The sequence below is a fragment of the Athene noctua genome, chromosome 3, assembly GCF_965140245.1.
Source record: "Athene noctua chromosome 3, bAthNoc1.hap1.1, whole genome shotgun sequence".
NCBI lineage: Eukaryota > Metazoa > Chordata > Aves > Strigiformes > Strigidae > Athene > Athene noctua.
In genome coordinates, this window is record NC_134039.1 from 31,140,092 (window position 1) to 31,147,428 (window position 7,337).

Consider the following 7,337-nt stretch of genomic DNA (forward strand, 5'->3'; position numbering starts at 1 on the left):
TAGCATTGCTATGGGTTAATCTGTACTCTTCTAATCTGCTCCTTCATAGGTGTGAGACTGCAGCTCTTGCATCCTGCTTCCTTGCTCATTGTTCCTCTTACCTTGATTATTCAGCAGACATTCCTTCTTTTCAGGGGTACACTGGAATCTTATCAAGGCGGAACTCCTTCAATCAGGCTGGTGGCAGACCTGCTGCCTCCCCCAACAGAATTAGGGTAGATACTGGGAATACTGAGGAAATCCATTGTTCCTTCCTCACAAACTACACTAGTATCTTTTCTCTCCACCACCCGCTTCCCTTTCCCAAACATTTAACATAAGCAGCTAATTATGAAGAGGAGACAAATTTAACTTTCTGTTTCTACTTTTTCTAACTGCAGCGCCTTTCCCTTCTACAAAAGTCCAGTATCTTTAAAATAACAGTTTTTCAAGCTAGTCATTTCTTACTTCTTACTCTGTGTGGACCAGTCAAGCCTGTTACTTTTTCTGTTGTGTTTGCTCTCTTTCCCGGTCTGTAGGCCCTTACTCCTCCTCTGCCTTCACACCTGAGAGACTGCCCAGCACCTGTGGCTAGAGCACCCCATCACAAACAGCATCTCAGGCTAGTAGCACCCTTTGCTGGCTGGGGATGGAATGAGAAACGCTACAAAGACAGAACAAGGCACAGGTCAAAGGACAGGGTAGCCACTGTTCACAGCAGTTAGGGCACACAGTGACAAGACTATTAACTACACAGTTTGGAAAATGTCAAGAATCCTCTTATGCAGAAGAGGTGCTAAAAGATAGGAAGGAGTTGAGGAAATGAAATGAGGTTGGACATGCCACAGTTTGTAAAATCACTTGGGATGATATCTGTGTGTGTTTCTGCCCTCATTTTTTCTCCATTCTTATATCATACACTTTTTTCTGGGTAGCTTCAAGGTTTTGCCTGTGTTAACAATTCTTCTCCTCTTCTTAGCTTCACCTATACTTCAGAAAAAAACTACAATTAAAGATAAGAATGCATATTCACCTTAACTTTGTATCATGTTACTCCTGGGCTCTTTTGTTTCTATTGTTACTCTATTATCTTTTGTTCTCTCTGAACAGAAAAAAAAGTCATAACTTGTTCATGTCTGCAGTTCTTAGTTATTCTCCAACTGCCTCTTGCTTGAGCTGCAAGAGCTCCTAGAGTTTACACTTGTGGTAGGAATCACCATACCATCCATTATCTAAACACGGACAGGGCAGTTAGCACATGACACACTTCTCAAGAATTTCACTACCACACAGCTGTGTAAGCCATCTCCTTTTGGAAAGACATTCCGTCACCAGGTGTCCTTTATTTACCCTTCTGTGAAGAAAGTCCAGTGTCCTTCTGTGGAGGAGGCTGTAAAGAACGCATGCTACTCTGCCTAAAGCAAGCATTTCGCTTTGAGAAAAACGTTCTCCCAGTGCCAGCATCACTGACAAGCAGGCCTGACTGAAATCAGCCCTGCAATGCAAACCCTGAGAATTAGGCTTGGCCATATCTTCTTGGGGACTAACGAGTTTAGGCCATGTTTTATCAGGAGCTAACAGTACCAGCCTCCTAGACAAAACTGAAATTGCTACAGCTGCACATACACCAAAAAGGAGTTTAACTACGAGTCAATCACTTTACACTCTAAATACCTGTAGCCCCCGTGAGCCCACTGAGTTTTCCTGCACGGCAACAGATTGCTTGGCAATGATCTCCTCCCTTGAGCAGGCTGCCTCTCAAGATCACTCCTGGAGGCTGAGAGACCTCCTTAGCCAGCATCTTATATCTATAATGAGGCAAGTGACATTTTACATTAGGCCTAAAAGTATATTGTATGCTAGTGGCATTTTTATATATATCCAGCTTAATTATTAGAAGCATAGTAAGTAGAAGAGTGTTTGACCGCTGTCTAAATTATTGTTTAAATTGTAATTTAAATCATTGTCATATAATTGTTTAATTACCATTCAATTATTGCTTAATAACCATTCAATAACCATTTAATATTCAGTCATCAACTGATCATCATTTAATCATTAATAAAACCCTTTTAGTTAACGCCACAATGATGACTTCACTTAATAATTCACCTGTGACACCCCCCTACATGCAAAAGACTCAAACCTTAAACTAGAATTAAGGTGTACACAGTTCACTGGCTATCACTGTCACTAAAGCAGCCAGGAGCAGCTTAGGTTTTATAAAACCAGGGAACAATCACACAAAGTAACTTTGCACAACCAGGTACATGTGCTTGTGGAAGAAACACTTCAAGCAGGACACAAGCTCACATTACTGCTGTTCTTTGTGATTCTGTCCCTCTTGTGCAGAGGAAAGCTTTCACCAAGAGTCAGTTTGTACTGCAGATTGTATTTCCATCATAAATGTGCACCCAAATTGTTCTATACCATTACTGTTCAGCAACATTTTTAATACAACACTATGCCCTGTATATATTGTGAAACAGAATATTAACAAGTAATGCAAGAATTACAATATTCCAAAAGTGACTTACTTTACTGCTGGAACATAGAGACCTAGTGAAGCTGTCCAAAAAAACAATGGAAATGCTACAGATCAAGTTAAACAAGATGTGCCAGTGTGTTCTGGAGGAAAAAAAATTGAACCTATCTATAAAAAGTCATGCAGACGTGGCCTTAGGTCTTCATGGAAATGCTGCAAATTCAATGGTTTCCAGGCAAACACATAATATGTGCAGGTGGAGCTTCCTGAAGAACAAGAAAGCCAAAGTTACCTCCTTTTTCTCAAATTTGTCAATTCTACTAGAAAGCCTAGAAGAAGAGAACCAAGTTAAGCAACCACAAATACAAACACATTCTCTGTACATGAACTGCACTGTAGTAATTTCATGTTTGCATAATTTTAATACTGAAGATTCCTGTATAAAGAGGTAATAAATAGATCTTGAGAAACTTTAACCTTGACAAGATTTTCTTTGGCTGGCCCACAGCTTTGTTTCTGATTCATGACAAAGAATGAGGATACTGATAGCGATTCCAGAGGTCAAATTGACTGCCTCTGCGCTCTGTCTTTCCTTAGGAAATACAGGATGAACTCTGAACTTAAACCAATTTTACCCTACTACTCTCCTTATTCTAATGTTAACCAAAAAAAATTTAGAAATGCACATCTCATTTTTTCACTTAGAAATTCAATTCACTGGAGAGTGAAAACATGTTAAGACAGATTTAATTACTACTTTCAGAAGGACTTTCTGAATCTGTCGCAAAACCTTATCTTTCAGAAAAGGTTGATAAACTGGATCATACTCCCATTACATCATAGATTAAAGCAACGAGAGATTAACAAATGAAACTGCATGTGCGGACAACTTGAATTCACACAATCACAGAATTGTCTAGGTTGGAAAAGACCTTGAAGATCATCTAGTCCAACCATCAACCCAACATTAACAGTTCCCAACTACACCAGATCTCTCAGCGCTAAGTTGATCCGACTCTTAAACACCTCCAGGGATGGGGACTCCACCACTGCCCTGGGCAGCCCATTCCAATGCCCAACAACCCGTTCTGGAAAGAAATGCTTCCTCATATCCAGCCTAAACCTTCCCTGGCACAACTTGAGGCCATTCCCTCTTGTCCTATCGCTTGTTACTTGGTAAAAGAGACTCATCCCCAGCTCTCTGCAACCTCCTTTCAGGTAGCTGTAGAGGGCGATGAGGTCTCCCCTCAGCCTCCTCTTCTCCAGACTAAACACCCCCAGTTCCCTCAGCTGCTCCTCGTACGACCTGTGCTCCAGACCCTGCACCAGCTCCGTTGCCCTTCTCTGGACACGCTCGAGTCATTCAATGTCCTTTTTGTAGCGAGGGGCCCAAAACTGAACACAGGAATCGAGGTGCGGCCTCACCAGTGCCGAGTACAGGGGTAAGATCCCTTCCCTGTCCCTGCTGGCCACGCTATTGCTGACACAAGCCAGGATGCCATTGGCCTTCTTTGGCCACCTGGGCACACTGCTGGCTCCTGTTCAGCCGGCTGTCAATCAGCACCCCCAGGTCCCTCTCTGACTGGCAGCTCTCCAGCCATTCCTCCCCAAGCCTGTAGCGCTGCTGGGGGTTGTTGTGGCCCAAGGGCAGCCCCCGGCATTTGGCCTTATTGAAACTCCTCCAGTTGGGCTCAGCCCATGGCTCCAGCCTGTCCAGGTCTCTCTGCAGAGCCTCCCTACCGTCGAGCAGATCAACACTCCCACCCAACTTGGTGTCATCTGCAAACTGACTGAGGGTGCACTCGATCCCCTCGTCCAGATCATCAATAAAGATGTTAAACAGGAGCAGCCCCAAAACCAAGCCCTGGGGGACACCACTTGTGACTGGCCACCAACTGGATTTAACTCCATTCACCACAACTCTTTGGGCCCGGCCATCCAGCCAGGTTTTTACCCAGCAAAGCGTGTGCCCATCCAAGTCACGAGCAGCCAGTTTCACCAGGAGAATGCTGTGGGAAACGGTGTCAAACACCTTGCTAAAGTCAAGGTAGACAACATCCACAGCCTTTCCCTCATCCAATAAGCAGGTTGCCCTGTCATAGAAGGAGATCAGGTTTGTCAAGCAGCACCTGCCTTTCATAAACCCCTGCTGACTGGGCCTGAGCATCTGGTTGTCCCTCATGTGTTGTGTGATGGCACTCAGGATGAGCTGCTCCATCAGCTTCCTGCGTACCGAAGCCAAGCTGACAGGCCTGTAATTTCCTGGATCATCCTTCTGACTCTTCTTATAGATGGGCATCACATTGGCCAATTTCCAATCAGATGGGACCTCCCCGGTCAGCCAGGACTGCTGGTAAATGATGGAAAGCGGCTTGGCGAACACCCCAGCCAGCTCCTTCAGCACCCTCGGGTGTATCCCATCTGGTCCCATAGACTTGTGTATGTCTGTGTGATGCAGCAGGTCACTGACTGTCTCCTCCTGGAATGCAGGGGGGTTGTCCTCCCAGTCTCTCTTCTGGCTGAGGAGGCTGGATTCCCTCAATACAGCTAGTCTTGTTATTAAAGACTGAGAAAAGAAGGCATTAAACACCTCAGCCTTTTCCTTATCACTTGTTACCATGTTTCCTCCTGCGTCTAGCAGGTGATGGAGGCTCTCCCTGGTCTTTCTTCTGCTGTTGACATAGAAACATTTCTTGTTGTCCTTGATTGCTGAAGGCAGATTAATTTCCAGCTGGGCCATAGACCTCCTGATTTCCACCCTGCATAGCCTCACAGCCCCTTTGTAATCACTGTGTGTGGCTAGCCCCTTCTTCCAAAGGCTGTAAACTCTCCTTTTCTCCCTGAGTTGCAGCCAAAGCTTCCTGTTCAGCCAGGGTGGTCTTCTCTGGTGTCGGCTTCTCTTAGAGCACCTGGGGACCGCCTGCTCCTGAGCCATTAACACTTCCTTCTTAAAGAGCGCCCAGCCTTCCTGGGCCCCTGTATCCTTCAGGAGAGTCTCCCAGGGGATCCTTTCAAGCAGGTGCCCAAACAAGACAAAGTCAGCCCTTCCGAAGTCCAGGATGTCAGTCCTGCTTCCCCCTCTCTTGGACTCTCTAATAATAGAGAACTCTATTTTATCGCTGTGCCCTAGTCAGCCTCCAACTGCCACATCATCTACCAGTCCTTCTCTGTTCACAGAGAGGAGATCCAGCAGGGAACCTTCTCTGGTCGGTTCACTCACCAGCTGCATCAGGAAGTTATCTCCCACACATTCCAGGAATCTCCGGGACTGGTCCCACTGTGTTGTGTTGTATTTCCAGCAGATGTCTGGGAAGTTAAAGTCTCCCACAAGAACAAGGGCAAGCAATTGTGAGATTTCTCCTAAATGCCTATAGAATATTTCATCCACCTCTGTATCCTGGGTGGGTGGCCTATAGTAGACTCCTACTACAACATCTGCCTAAATAGCACAATGTTTGATCACACAAACTTGGCAAGATCAGGCTTAAGCATAAGACTGTGAAAAGACCAGCCTATTCCAGAAGCAAGCATTGTAATCACAAATGTATTCAATAGCCCATTTCTTAAGTACCTGAGCGTGTGCACTTCAACTGAACAGATTTTGAATGAGCCTCTGGAATGCTGCTGAGTTTTCCCTACTCACTTCATCTAGGCTCAGGGACATCAGAAAAGTTTTCAGTTTAAATTACTCGCACTTGCCATTATTAAATTCAATCTCCTATAATGCTACTTGTTCAAAAGCTTTACTAGTTCAAACCAAATGTTCCTTAGCCACCTTTAGTTTCACATAGACTAAGTAATTGTCAAACACAAATTTTGGTGCCATGGTGTGTTGGGTGTTTTTCCCAGGCACTTGATAAATGTCTGATATGTGTTTTAATCGCACATTTTTGTGGTCTTCTGTTTTTTTTTTTCCAGAAGGCTACTAGTTCATTCCAGTTCTGATTTTTTATTTCTGGTTTGAAAAGTTTTTACACAAGAGACTAAAGAAAAAATACCAAGGATTACAAAAAGGGCTTCTGAAAATCTGTTTTCTCAAGCAGTTTTCCTTATTGTAGGATAACACACAAAAAAGCTAGAGCAAATCTTTTTAGAACAGTTGTGTTCATTTTTCCGTATAAACTGTTAGCAATAAGCCATTTTTTGGATTGATTTTTAAGAATCTGAAAAAAGCACAGGTGGCACTTGGGGCTTTTCCAGATAAGAACTAGACACTAGTGGCTGAGCTTCCGCATGAATTTTCTCTAATGAGAGGCAGTGCAGTTGGCAGCAGCGCAGCCACTTCATTCTCAGTGTAATACCTTGGTAGTTTTCCATCTAATTCTGATGACTTGCTGATAACTTGTACCTTCAGCCTGTTTTAAAAGGTAATTTAATTAAACGCTGCACTGATTACTACGTGACTGCTGTAATACTTTTCTTTTTGAAATGCAAAATGCAAACTAACTTCTAGAAACTCTCACCCTCCAGAGAGAGAACATTAGATTTAGGAAGGTAAAGCTTTCAATAACGGAATTCCCTTTACTATTAACTAATTTAGACCTCACCACCTTGTTATTTACTTTACAGCTGAGTAACAAGTGCCTCGTCTTTCGGAATATCTTTGTTCCATACAAATTATGCTTACCATCTGACTGCTTCAGCTGCTGTACTTCAGGAAGAAATTCCAAGACTAACTCCTACCCCAATAGTGTAATCTTTCACATTTAATTTTTTTACATGTAGTAGCAACTTGTATTCCTTGTAGCCACTGAAATGTTTGTACATTTAAAAATACGGTTTTAGGAAATGTGTGCAACAACAAAGGTGCAAAGTTCGTTATCCACTTCACAAAAAGTCATAACACGTTCTGCAAATACATTTATTTATTGAC